Source organism: Patiria miniata, unplaced genomic scaffold, assembly GCF_015706575.1.
Source record: "Patiria miniata isolate m_02_andy unplaced genomic scaffold, ASM1570657v1 HiC_scaffold_6, whole genome shotgun sequence".
Classification (NCBI taxonomy): domain Eukaryota; kingdom Metazoa; phylum Echinodermata; class Asteroidea; order Valvatida; family Asterinidae; genus Patiria; species Patiria miniata.
Genome location: NW_024037073.1, coordinates 14806053 through 14818291, shown reverse-complemented (window position 1 = coordinate 14818291; position 12239 = coordinate 14806053). Strand labels below are relative to the sequence as shown.

At 41.8% G+C, this 12239-nt stretch overlaps 1 long non-coding RNA gene across 1 annotated transcript; it reads left to right on the top strand.

The window, feature by feature from the left end:
* The first annotated feature begins 193 nt into the window (after positions 1-193).
* Positions 194-6033, top strand: LOC119742539. Its single transcript, XR_005272869.1, has 5 exons — positions 194-208; positions 701-887; positions 2664-2813; positions 3875-3907; positions 4728-6033. It is a non-coding gene; the product is annotated as an uncharacterized LOC119742539 (long non-coding RNA).
* The last annotated feature ends 6206 nt before the right edge of the window (positions 6034-12239 follow it).

Genomic DNA, 12239 nt, shown 5'->3' with positions numbered 1-12239 from the left:
TTAAGGATTAGTGCTGGTACAATGCGCTTTAGAAGTGGTTACGTCATACACTGGGATGTGGCGATCAATACATTGTCCAAAGATACGTAAGCGTAAACGTATTGACGACTACAGTCAGCTACGGAGCATTATTATTTTCTTCACAGACCGTATGTCTGTGAAATTTCAATTAGAACTTTTTTTCTAAATCGCCCGTGCAATTCGTAAGGTAAAATGGCGGACGAGGCACCACTCCTTATGGGTGCACCGCAGTATAAACATTCTCAGACACCAGTGATCATAATCCCCGTAGGCCTACTTCAAAAATTCTCTTAAAAATATCCAAATAGGACGGTGTTCACTGGCTGCAGAAAAAATATATATGATGATCAACGTAGGCCTACATGTCATCTTTCATTTTGTTTTCAATTTTTTGTGAGTTGACCATCGACCAATTCTCATCCAAAAAAGACTACCCCTTTTTAACGAATTATGATGTTTCCCAAATCGGAAAAATAGCCAGTTAGTGAAAAAGGATTTCTCCACATAGCGCCACTTTCGGACCCAACTGGCAATTGCATAAAAAAAACCTGCTCAGAATTGGAAGCACCAATACCGATTAAATTGAAACGAAAATGTCCTGGGGATCATAATCTTAATATCCAGCGAAAAAAAGTTTGCCGCCTTGCTCCTGAGTGTCCAATTTGTGTTTGTTTTCTAGAATTCTAGTGGAACCACTGAGTTTGCAGGGCCTAGGGCCGGGTGGGGGCCAACCACGAGCGAAGTGGAAGGACAGTCGCATGAGGGCGCTATAATCTTAGAAATTTTCCTCTTGCTCGCAGCCATTTTTAATATTAATAATAGATCCAATTCCAATTAAACGCTGGTGAACTTTTCGTCGCCACCAAGTAAGTTCTGGGAATGATTGAATTGTTTCCGTTTGTTATTTTTTTAAGGCATGTGTGACGAATAATGTGAAATATATGGATTATGAGAATCATACCTCAATGTTTGTGGGTACTCTGTTCGTTTCACTTTCAGAGAAAGCGAACGAGAACCGCATAGCTTAGGGGCTAATTTGTTTGTCCTGGTTGCCCAGTTTCCGGACACTAAACAGTTTTAATTTTCGAAGTGGCTATCGTTACGGCAGCCGTTGTTTAGCGCCCTCTACGATACTTTTTTGATACGCATGCTGGTATGTAATAATTTGTTTCCCCTCATTTTAGCAAGCAGCTAGCAGTGCGACAGCTCAGTCGATAGAGGGTAGGATTTTGCACCGCGAGGTTGCGGGTTCGCATCTCAGTTTTGCACTCGAATTTTTCTCCTTTTCTAACCTGAGGCTGTGGAGGATTTTTTTAAAAAGGGAAATAAAGTCCGAACTTCATAACGTTCAAATTCACTTTTTTCCTTCTAATTTTATATTTTCTTCTCATGTTTTTATAAAAGTTGCAGTCTACCGTAACGATAGAAAATGGGAAATGCGTTACGGCTGCTGTAACAATAGCCACTGCATTCAATTTTCTCTTGAATCCTTGATCGTTTGTAATCACACATTTTTAATATACGCTAACGACTGAACGTGATGTATATATGCACACATGGAAAGACACACAGGCGTGGCAAGAGGTCCGTATCTAGCCACTACACAGTCAGACAGTCAAACAACCAACAAATTTAACTTGTTTAACCTCAATTAGCATGACTAGTAATTAGTAGTATTGTCAGGCCTCAAGGGCAGGCTTATGACAGTGTATGACTATGTTTTAATGTCATTGGCCATTGGGATTGTACACATGACAAATATGAAATAAATAATAAGCTTGGGCTTGGCGGAAATGAAATCATCTGAGAACGGCTTTAGCATGTTTACATAGCTTGGGCCAAAAGCAATAAATAAGACTGCTCCCAATTACATGCCTTTCAAACATAAGGTAGGTAGGTCAGAATTTTTTTGGGGGAGGGCATTTTTGTGTGTGTGCTGATTGAATGGGGTAAATATGCGAATTTCAGACTGAACTATTCCCATTTCTGCTACGAATGCAAAAAAGAAATTGCCACCAACTGTGATAAAAACCTGCCTTAATCAGTGTGAAAACTGTGTACGTTCGGTAATTCTAAATTATAACTGAGCATTCAGGTCATGTACATATATACACCACGGCACAAGGCACTATACACAATGCTAGTCACGATGGTAAACTGGCCAACAATGTCCTTATTCAAAAATGAACTGATTAAATTAAACGTGCACCAGCCTAAACTGGCTAACAATAGGCATTTGCTTGCACCTGTGCTAATGTAAAATCGACAAAAAGCTAATAAAAAATGGAAGAGATAGTGGAGTGGCTGATTTTTGACAGATTTTAAAGAAGCAATTTGAGCTAATGTTCCTCATGGAAGCTCTCCAATCATGCGCGAAAGTAGCTTTCAACAAAAGTGTGGCATTTGACAAACACTAAATCTACACAACGTATACGATTCAAATAACATCATGGATGTGTCTCATCATCTCCTTGAGACTGCTCAATTTTTTTTTTACATTTGAATCGAAAGAATAGTTATCAGCACATGATCAAAAACATTTGGTACATTTCGCAGCCCTAGTTTGAACAGATGATCGTCTTTGTGACATTACATAACTCTTTTAAAGTTTTCAACCCCAGAATTTTTACTTTACTTTTTAGATCGCGAACCCACTTCAAGAAAGATGCCAACTGTGTGGCCCAAGAACCCGATGGCTCTCGTGAGACCTTACGCCCGAGAGATTGGGCCATTCCTCTTCCCCTGTATACTGTTGACAGGTTATCTCATGACCAAAGCTACTATGATTGGATGTAAGTCATTTACGTTGGGGCAATTCTGTAAATTATGTGGACGTACATGTCAGACACTTTAATGAGCTGCTGTTGGAAAAGTGAAAGTGATACAGCACTAATATGTGACATCTAATGAGTGGAAAACAATTACAGACCAAACTAAGGTACCACCACCTTAACGACCTTGTTCATATCATGTGGTCAGACGTACGTTCGATTTTACGGAATTGCCCATTGGACAAATACAAATGTACATCATGGTCGGACGTACGTTGGATTGAAGGGAATCACTCATTGCACAAATACCAACTTCCCTTAACATAAATTTGTGGACGTTGGACACTTTTCAGCCATTCACGATATTTGTCACGTACATGTAGGTGTATACTATTAAAAGTCCATGTGACAGCGCAAAATCGATTGTGCTAGTGAGGTCAAATTGTTTTCTTTTTTCAAGTTGCAGTCTTGAGCAACACAAATTTCAGTGCAGACATTCACACTGCTATGACACATGGTTGCAAATTATGCATTATGCAGGGATCTGCTGAATCATGGGATACTTAAGTCTTTTAGTAATATAATTTTATCCCATGAGCCCAATGGAACACGGAATACTGTAGTACGTCTGTGTCCCCATGTGCTACGACTACGAGACTGAGGGCCGAGTGGCATATGAAACACAGACATATTATATTTTCCATGTTCAACAAGTGCAAGTGGGATTACAAATTGATGCACAGTAAAGATTGAATTTTTGTACCCTGTACTTGAGCTATTCATTGGTTATCTAATGTCCTCCTATGACGTGTGTGCAGCCGGAATAGCACACACAGTCGTGAATTTCTATACGCCCCAGGACAATGCTTTGTGTTTAGAATAGGGCAATATGCAGAGTAGGATGTGGGCCGTGGAATATAGGATAATATCACACTGTTGTTGCAGTGGATCGACCAATCAGGATCAAGGATTCAAGTTTGCTTGAAGATAAAGTGATTTGTACATAATAAAGTATTTTCTAAAAAATAGAAATGGAAATATAATATTGAATCTCACTTTTGCTTTTTTGTCTCATCCTCCAGTGAGAGAAAACAAGAAGCAGAAAGCTCTACAATGTAAGTATTTTTTTTTGTAATATATATGAACTCACTACACTTGGTTAGACAAAAACAGAGAAGAAAAACAATTAGTCTTTCGGTTATGGAATAACAGTCTTAATACTTCGGTCTGGTAGCATGCATGTTGCTAAGAATTAAGATCACTGAACACTATGTTGGACACAAAATGCTCAAATACGTAGTCTGACTTTGATTAAAGAGTTAATTGTAACCCATACCGATTGCAACATTTGTTTCTGTCAAAATTTAATTTCCCCCCCCCCCCCAAATGAACCACGAAGGGAAACTGACTAGGTGAATTGTAATAATTGCAAAGTTGAACAAAGAAATTGATTGGAGTGGGGCTTGAACCTGCAACCTCCGGAATATCGTTCCGGTGCTCTTACCAACTGAGCTATCCAGCCCTATGTTGGTGGCTCCCCAGTCAGTCATTTCTTTGTTCAAGGGGCGCTAGTCAGAAGCCATACACCTGTATGTGCCATACATCCTGGGATCACGCCCAAAGTCACGATACAGACCTGGGAAATAGCAAACGGGGATCACTGAGAGAGCATATGGCTTTTGATTACAATTTTTTTTCAAATAAACCACCTAGGAAAACTGTCTAGGTGAGTAGTAACAATTGAAAGTTGATCAAAGAAATTGTATGGAGCGGAGCTTGATCCTGCGACCTCTGGAGTACCATTCCGGTGCTCTACCAACTGAGCTATCCATCCCAATGTTGGCGGTTCCCCAATTAGTCAATATCTTTGTTCAGGGGGTGCTAGTCAGTAGTTTGAGTTAATATTCCTGTTTTATTTTTCTATTTTTTTTCCAGCATCAGGCCACCATTAACCTCTTGGAGTCTTCAGTTGTAACTTAGTAGGATCCCGATGTAGCACCTGTGGTCTCCTTTCTCTTCTGTCTCAACCCAACTCCAGCCAGCTTCACTGCAACTTTCACCCACATCGAGTGAGATCTTCAAACTACAACACATTCAAAGTCAACACAGATATGCAATGCACCACTTTAAACTCTTCATTCACCTGTTAAATGCAGGATGTCATCTTCTTGTCTGAAAAGTTGGCCATACTGGACACAAATGCACATGTGGATTTGTGACATCATGGAATGTATTTGCAAATTCCCTCCAGTGCAGAAATATTGTGCTGTCATATTCCTTTGGCATTCACATTCACGTCAACTACAAACTGGGCTTGATACCCATGTTTTTAAACAAATATATTATATTACCCAGTCTGCATTGTAAGCATTTTGTTTAACCAGTTTGCGCCGGATGACGTGTATACCTGCAAAGGTTTTGCGGTATTCGGAATGGATGGCGGATAAACACGCAGGGAGAGAGGCTGGACATATCTGTCAGCGACCTGATCGCAGTGAGCGAGGCCAGAAATATGAACGTGTTGCCCGAGGGTGATGGCTTCAACCTGCTGGGCATAAGGTCGAGTGAAAAGGTATCCCGCGCCTTGTTCCGTTCTAGTCAAAATAATCCCGGCGCGAACTGGTTAAAGAGCAAGAATTGGGCAAATTGCTTAGATTTTCACTTAGTAACCCTGGAAATAGTTTGAGAACACAACTTTTCATAACACTTGTGTTGTCTTTCTTGATTTGTTAGTTAAGCTTGAACAACAAGTTAGTGATTGTCCCACACATAGTCTCACTTTGCATGCAGTGTTGACAAAGCTAAGGAAAACCAAATATGTTGGAAAAGGAGGCCACAGTCTATTCAGGTTTATTTCAGTTTTTCAAATGTATTGAGTGGAGATGTTTGTTTAAACATTGCAGTTGCATGGTTTTCTTAATTCACTTGGTATGCTAAAAAATATTCCAATCAAAGGAAGCATGTAGTTTATAAAAACAAAGGTTAGCATATACAATCCATTCAATTGGAGCGAAATTCAAATGTCCCCTGCGTGTGATATATTTTACAAATGTTTCAAATCATATCGACACTTTGTGCCATGTGAAAGACTGTTTATCTTTAAGTGGTCATATGTATTGCAATACAGCACAACATGACTGGCACATTGTGGGAACTGCTAATTTTTGTAACGATTTGCTGTGTAAATTTAACCAATAATACATGCAAGACAATAAATAGAAAGTTTCTAAAGTTGAATTAATTCTTGCTCTGTTATTGATTTCTGTAGCTTATATTACATGGTACATGTAGCTTGTATAAGAAGCACAAGCATGTACATGTTATTTGGGGAGGAAAACGAACATGCAATGCAACCAATAGAACTCAAGCGGCAATAAAATAATCAATTAATTTAGCAATCGACAGATTTTGTTTACAAAATCCTGTTGAGACATTAGACATGAACGATAATAAACGTGATGAAAAGTAGAAAGATTTTGGAGGAATTATCTTTACTTATAGGCGATCGGTCGATCTGCGCGATATCCCGACAGCACTGCCATCGGTTGATCGCGCAGCCGTCGGGCAATCGCGCAGGGGAATGTTTGCGCCATCGACAGATTATGCAACGGGTTTGCACGATCGGTCGTCCTCCATCCAGCCATCCTCTACCTGACAACCAAAGATCCTATAGCGCCGTAGGCGCTAAAAGAAGAGGTACAGCCGACATGATCTTTGCAGCTCGGCAGCCACAACAGAAATGTAAAAAGCATAATATTGACCTCTACTGTTTCTTCGTCGACTTGGCAAAGGCATTCGACACTGTCAGTAGAAAAGGCCTGTGGAGACTTGTCCAAAATTATCTGTCCTGAAAAGTATATAGAGAGTGAAGCAGTTTCACGATGGTATGATGGCGCGAGTAATGGACGATGGGGAGTCTTTAAAACCCTTCCCAGTATCAAATGGAGTTAAACAAGGCTGTGTCCTTGCATCAACGCTTTTCACTGGGTGTCGTGTTTGCATGGGCATGGCTGTGGGGGTGTGGGGTGTCACATCCCCAATTAGTCAGTTTTGTCGGCAAAATCATGGTGCTGTCGGCAAAATAGAAAATGAAGAATGGAGAAGGAAGGGAAAGGGGAAGAAGACAAAATGGAGAATGTAAATAATAAACACCGCTGCTCAATAGCCCGCGAAGCTAAAAAAAAAAGTAAAATCCGGTTCTGCAACCCATGGCAAAATAACGTAATACATTCTGTCATGTCGGTTCGAGCTGCCGGCGTGCCGCGCGAGGGGGCTCGTATACGGCGGTTGACAGCTACAGCTAGCTAGTTGCGTAGCAAGACACACCGAGGGGCGGAGGAAGAATACCTCGTTTGTTATAGAGAATCGCTTCGGCAGGGAGCTGAGTAAAGCGGACTCGCAGGGCTCGGGTTGTGTCTTTTTTTTTGAAGGGCAGCCGATAGACGGGCCCGGGCGCCCGCACGGCACCGGGAGAGAAAATCCGAAGGCCTCGAGGCGCCAGGCCACAAACCTCATCAGAACATGCTATACGGTCCAGATCCAGTCAGCGCCCACAGTCAACCACCTTTCCGTGACATCAACATCGGCGTAAAGATGAGATTCAGGACTGGTGGAAAACTGAACTCTTCAATCTCAGATGACTTCAAGCGAAAACAAAGGTATTTGATGAATTAGTTCGTGAACTCCTTTATGCCGATTACTGCGCTATATCTTGTCGCCCACACTCAGACTTGCAACTCATCATGGGCTGTTTCGCAGCTCACGCTGTGGACTTTCAATCAGTCTGAAAAAGACAGAATAAAGTGATGTTTCAACCTGCTTCAAGCCATAATGTTCCACCAGTCATCACCATTGGAGATCATGTCCTTCATTCTGTGGACAAGTTTGCATATTTGGGCAGTACCCTGTCAAGAGAGGTCCATAATTGTATAGACAACGAAGTCGCACATCGGAAAGGAAGAGGCAAAGGCCTTTAAGCTTAAAAAAATAAGCTGCGTGTCTATCAAGCTGCATTCCTGACTAAGGCTGACTTGTCTTGGACAACCTACAGCCGCCACATCAGAAAGCAACCACTTCCACTGTACGCGCACAATGTCTTACGCGTAAGGTCCCTGACACTCCTCGAGCGGAATTAGCCAGTGAGGTGCTTTGATCGTGAGCGGAGCTCAGCTTCGCTGATGGTCAGGTCATGGTACGGATGCCTGATGATCGACTCCCCTAATATGGTAATACTAACAACAGGCAATCTACAGGTGGTCAACTTACAAGAGACGAGCTGACGAGGATTGCCTTAAACCGTGAAGCAGCTAGTGCAATATCAATGTGAGTAGCTGGAAGAAACTTTATGCCCAAGATCGAACGGCATGGCGAAGATCATCCCACGAAGGCGCAACAAGCCCTGAATCAACGAAAATCTAAAGTCTCGTCAGCTAAATGCTTCCCTACGTTTCCACCCCACCCCCAGATCTAGTGTGCCCAGTGTGTTACCGTATAGCCTCCTGGCTAGAATTAGACTTATTAGCCATCAACGAACACACTTACACTAACTAGAGGGGCGGCGGAACGCTTGTCAAACTGGAGGGGGGGGGGCACACCAAAATAGGGCACTTGCTCAGGAAAAAGGGGCAACTTCCGTCGGTGTGAAAGTGGAGGAAAAGAGTGGTCCCGTTCATTTCGCTATGAAACCTATATGACAAATTATGAATACTTTGTCCATCTTGCTCTTTGTGTTTCTTTTACCGAGTTTTGTAGAGAGAACCTTTTTTGTTTAATCAGGAGAGGGGCACTGTTGCTTTTGATGGCCAGTTCATTGACCATTTTATTCACGTGAAGAGCACTATTATTTTTTGGGGGGCCAGTTTTCCATCTTGATGAGAGGGGGCACAATTTTAATGTTGCGAGTGCGGTGCACTAATTGTGCTTTCGAGAAGTTATCGCGAGAGGAGCACTGTTGTTTTTGATGGCCAATTTTCCATCTACGGAGGGGCACAATTTTATTATGGCGGGAGGGGTATTAAATTTGTGCTTTCGAGGGGTAGGCCATCTCGAGAAGGTGCACAATCTTGTTATAATGCGAGAGGGGTACTGGTGTTTTTGAGGGGCAATTTTGCATTACAGAGTAGGCAAGTTTTTGTAGTGCGATCATAATGCTTTCCCGTAGACCAACGTACGTGTGCGTTTGAGGGGCAATCGATGGCGCGCGATCGATTGATGGCTGCGCGATCGCCCGATGGCTGCGCGAACGGTATATCGCCCTATAGCGCAGCGTGATCGGGATATCGCGCAGATCGACCGTTCGCGCACGGCTTGTTCGGGTACGGGCCCGGGTACGTACGTACCGCTTGCGGCGCTGTACTTTTGATCAACGTTCGAGCAATTGCAGTGAGAACATCTGATGGTTTGGAAGTTAGGCCTTGGTAAGTTCATGGAACTATCATCAGACACAGTCACGAGAGCACTTAGTTACGGACGAGATCGAGATCAAAGGGTACTAACTTATATGTTTTATGCAAGCTTGGAAAACTCAGCTGTGGTGGTTTACTTTCAGTGTAGCCCCACTAGTGTGGCCGCGGTATGCTGCGCTGTACGTTCGGCCACGGTTTCCTTCGGCCACACGCCTGGTTTTCCAACCTACTGAGGAGTTTAGTCCAAAGCCTGGCGCACCTTTTTTTGGCAATTTTTTTTTTTTTTTTTTACATACCACTGCATACGGTTGTATTCTATGATGCCTTATCTTTTGCCCTCTGGGTAGATAAGGTAACGTTTCTTCAAATTTTTAGAGAAATTTAGACATCTTTCTGGAGTCCTCATTGCGAGTTTCGGACTAAACTCCTCAGTAGATTGGGAAACCAGACGTGTGGCCTAACGTACAGCGCAGCAATGCAGAGGCCACACAAGTGGGGCTGTTACGCCCCAACTATCGCATCGGTCCCAACTATAGGGCGGCATCGTTTCGGTTTGCGGTAACACCATGTGGTAATAACTAGGCCTACTGCTTAGAAGATATTAGTTCTGAAAAGAACTTGTGGTAATCCTTACTTTTAGGACACCTCTATTTTGTATGAGTTCTGTTCAAAACTGACTTTTGCAGATGACTGTCCAGTACCAAAGTGACTTTTGCAGGCTAAAGAAGTCTTTTTTCTTCAGACAAACTCATGTTAGTTAGAATTTTGAAAGCACTTTCTAAGAAAATGTGACTTTCCTACTTTTTTTGCAGTTCGCCATCTTGCTTTTTTAATATATTTTCTGTTTGTCATCGTCGTCTTTAACCCCTCATAAATCAAAGCCCTGCCCTCTTTCTACAAAATTAAACCTGCTGATATTCAAGAGGTGTCATTGCCAAATATTCAAATGTGCCAAGAAATATCAAAATGTCACTTTTGATTGTCATTTAGTCAGCTGTTTTGGTGAGTCTGTTAACCTTATATAGGAAAGGGGTCATTATAGTCGTACATCAATGTAAACTATAGTTGGGACCGCCAAATAAAAATATTGCGGTGGCCCAACTACAGATGGTCCCCACCCATAGATAATTTCATTGGTCGCAAGTAAAGTCAGATGTGTATTAGAGTTGTAGGGAATGTTTTATAATCGTACAACAATGTACACTATAGTTGGGACCGCAAAATAAAAAGATTGGGGTGGCCCAACTATAGATTCGCCCCATCAATAGCTAATTTCAGTGTTCCCCAGTAAAGTCAGACGTGTATCAGAGCTGTAGGGAACGTTTTATAGTTGTACATCAATGTAAACTATAGTTGGGACACCGCAAAATAAAAAGATCGGAGTGGCCCAACTATAGATGGGCCAGCCCAACAGTGGAACTACAGTTGGGACAGGCCCAACTATAGTTGGGACCGATGCGATAGTTGAGGCGTAACGGGGCTACTCTCAGTCTCACTCTCACTAGTCTCAGTCTCAGGCAGTCTCACTCTCAGTGTCAGGCTCATGTCATGACTTAATGAGCATTAGATCCACTTCCTTATTTATATCTCGGTGAAGGTTAGCGGTAAGCCATATTGCAAAACTGTTGGAAAGAATGTCGCAACCTGACACAACTTTTTTCTTTGTATACCATCTCAAATACATGCAAAAATGTTGATTAGACATGAATATGGGACTGAGAAACATTTCCAATTTTGAAGGTTAGCCATATATTGCAAAACTGTTGGAAAGAATGTCGCAACCTGACGCAACTTTTTTCTTTGTATACCATCTCAAATAGGGTCAGTCATTGTTGCAAAAATGTTGATAAGATTAAGACATGAATATGGGACTGAGAAACATTTCCAATTTTGTTCGGATATACTTTTAAAAAAATTCCTGACTCGCCATAGGCTTTGTACACAACTGTTGAAGTGGCGTCAGGATGCAGCATTCTTTCCAAACTGTTGAAAAGGCATACGTCTGGGACTGAGAAAACATTTCCAATTTTGTTAAAAAATGCTTTGAAAATGCAATCGCCTCTCCATAGACTTTATAAACAACCAGAGAAGTGGCCTCATAGATACTACGTTTGTGCTTAGTCCGAGTAACTTGGACCCAGTTATGGTATCGCCAGACCATGTCCGAATGTTAAAAAGGCGATAAGTTGGTTCCAAGTTACTCGGACTAGTTTGTGCTATAGTATTATAGCAAGTGGTTGGAATCTCCCACCGGTCGAAAATACCCCGTCTTACCCTACTATAGTACTATGGCACATCCCTTAGAACTATGGGGCTCTGTGAAGACCCATACTGCCATAGTTCTAGGGGTAGGCACATGTGACATAGGCCTATTGATTATTCAATTCAATTAGTTTTGCTATAATATAACAAGTCTTAGAAGTATACGAGAGAGTGGACACCATTGATGTTTTCCATGTATGCTCCCCCCCCCCCCCCCCAGATCCAGTGACTAGGCCCCTAGGGTACTAGAAGTAGAAGTTTGATTGTAAAACTCCCCTTTTTTCAAATTGTGACTGGTCAATCGTACTGCCGTACTAGCTAGTACGACCGACCAAAGTCAGAAATCAAAAAAGGGAGTTCCAGCACCCTAGTTACTGGGTCTAGTAGTAGTAGTAGTAGTAGGCCCCTATGCTTATTTATAAAATCTATTTATAAAAATGTGGAACATTTTCCATAATTAAATTTTTTTTTAAAAGAACAATTTCATATCCCACTAACTCCCTAGACAAATTTAGCTTGGATCTTAAATCCATCATTATGTCATAAGTGTCTACCGTAGTTATTTATGATGGTTTAAACACTTATTTTTGCACTGTAAATTTAAGGAACATTAACCCTCATATAGTGTATCAGTAAGGCGGAACACTTCCACTTTTACGTGACTTCCTCGTGAGTCATAGGCTCATACAATGTTGCCAACTACCTCTTTACTGGCAAGTGTCAAATTCATTTAGGTAAATATTTATAATTACAACATAGTACATTGCTCAAATTTGATGTG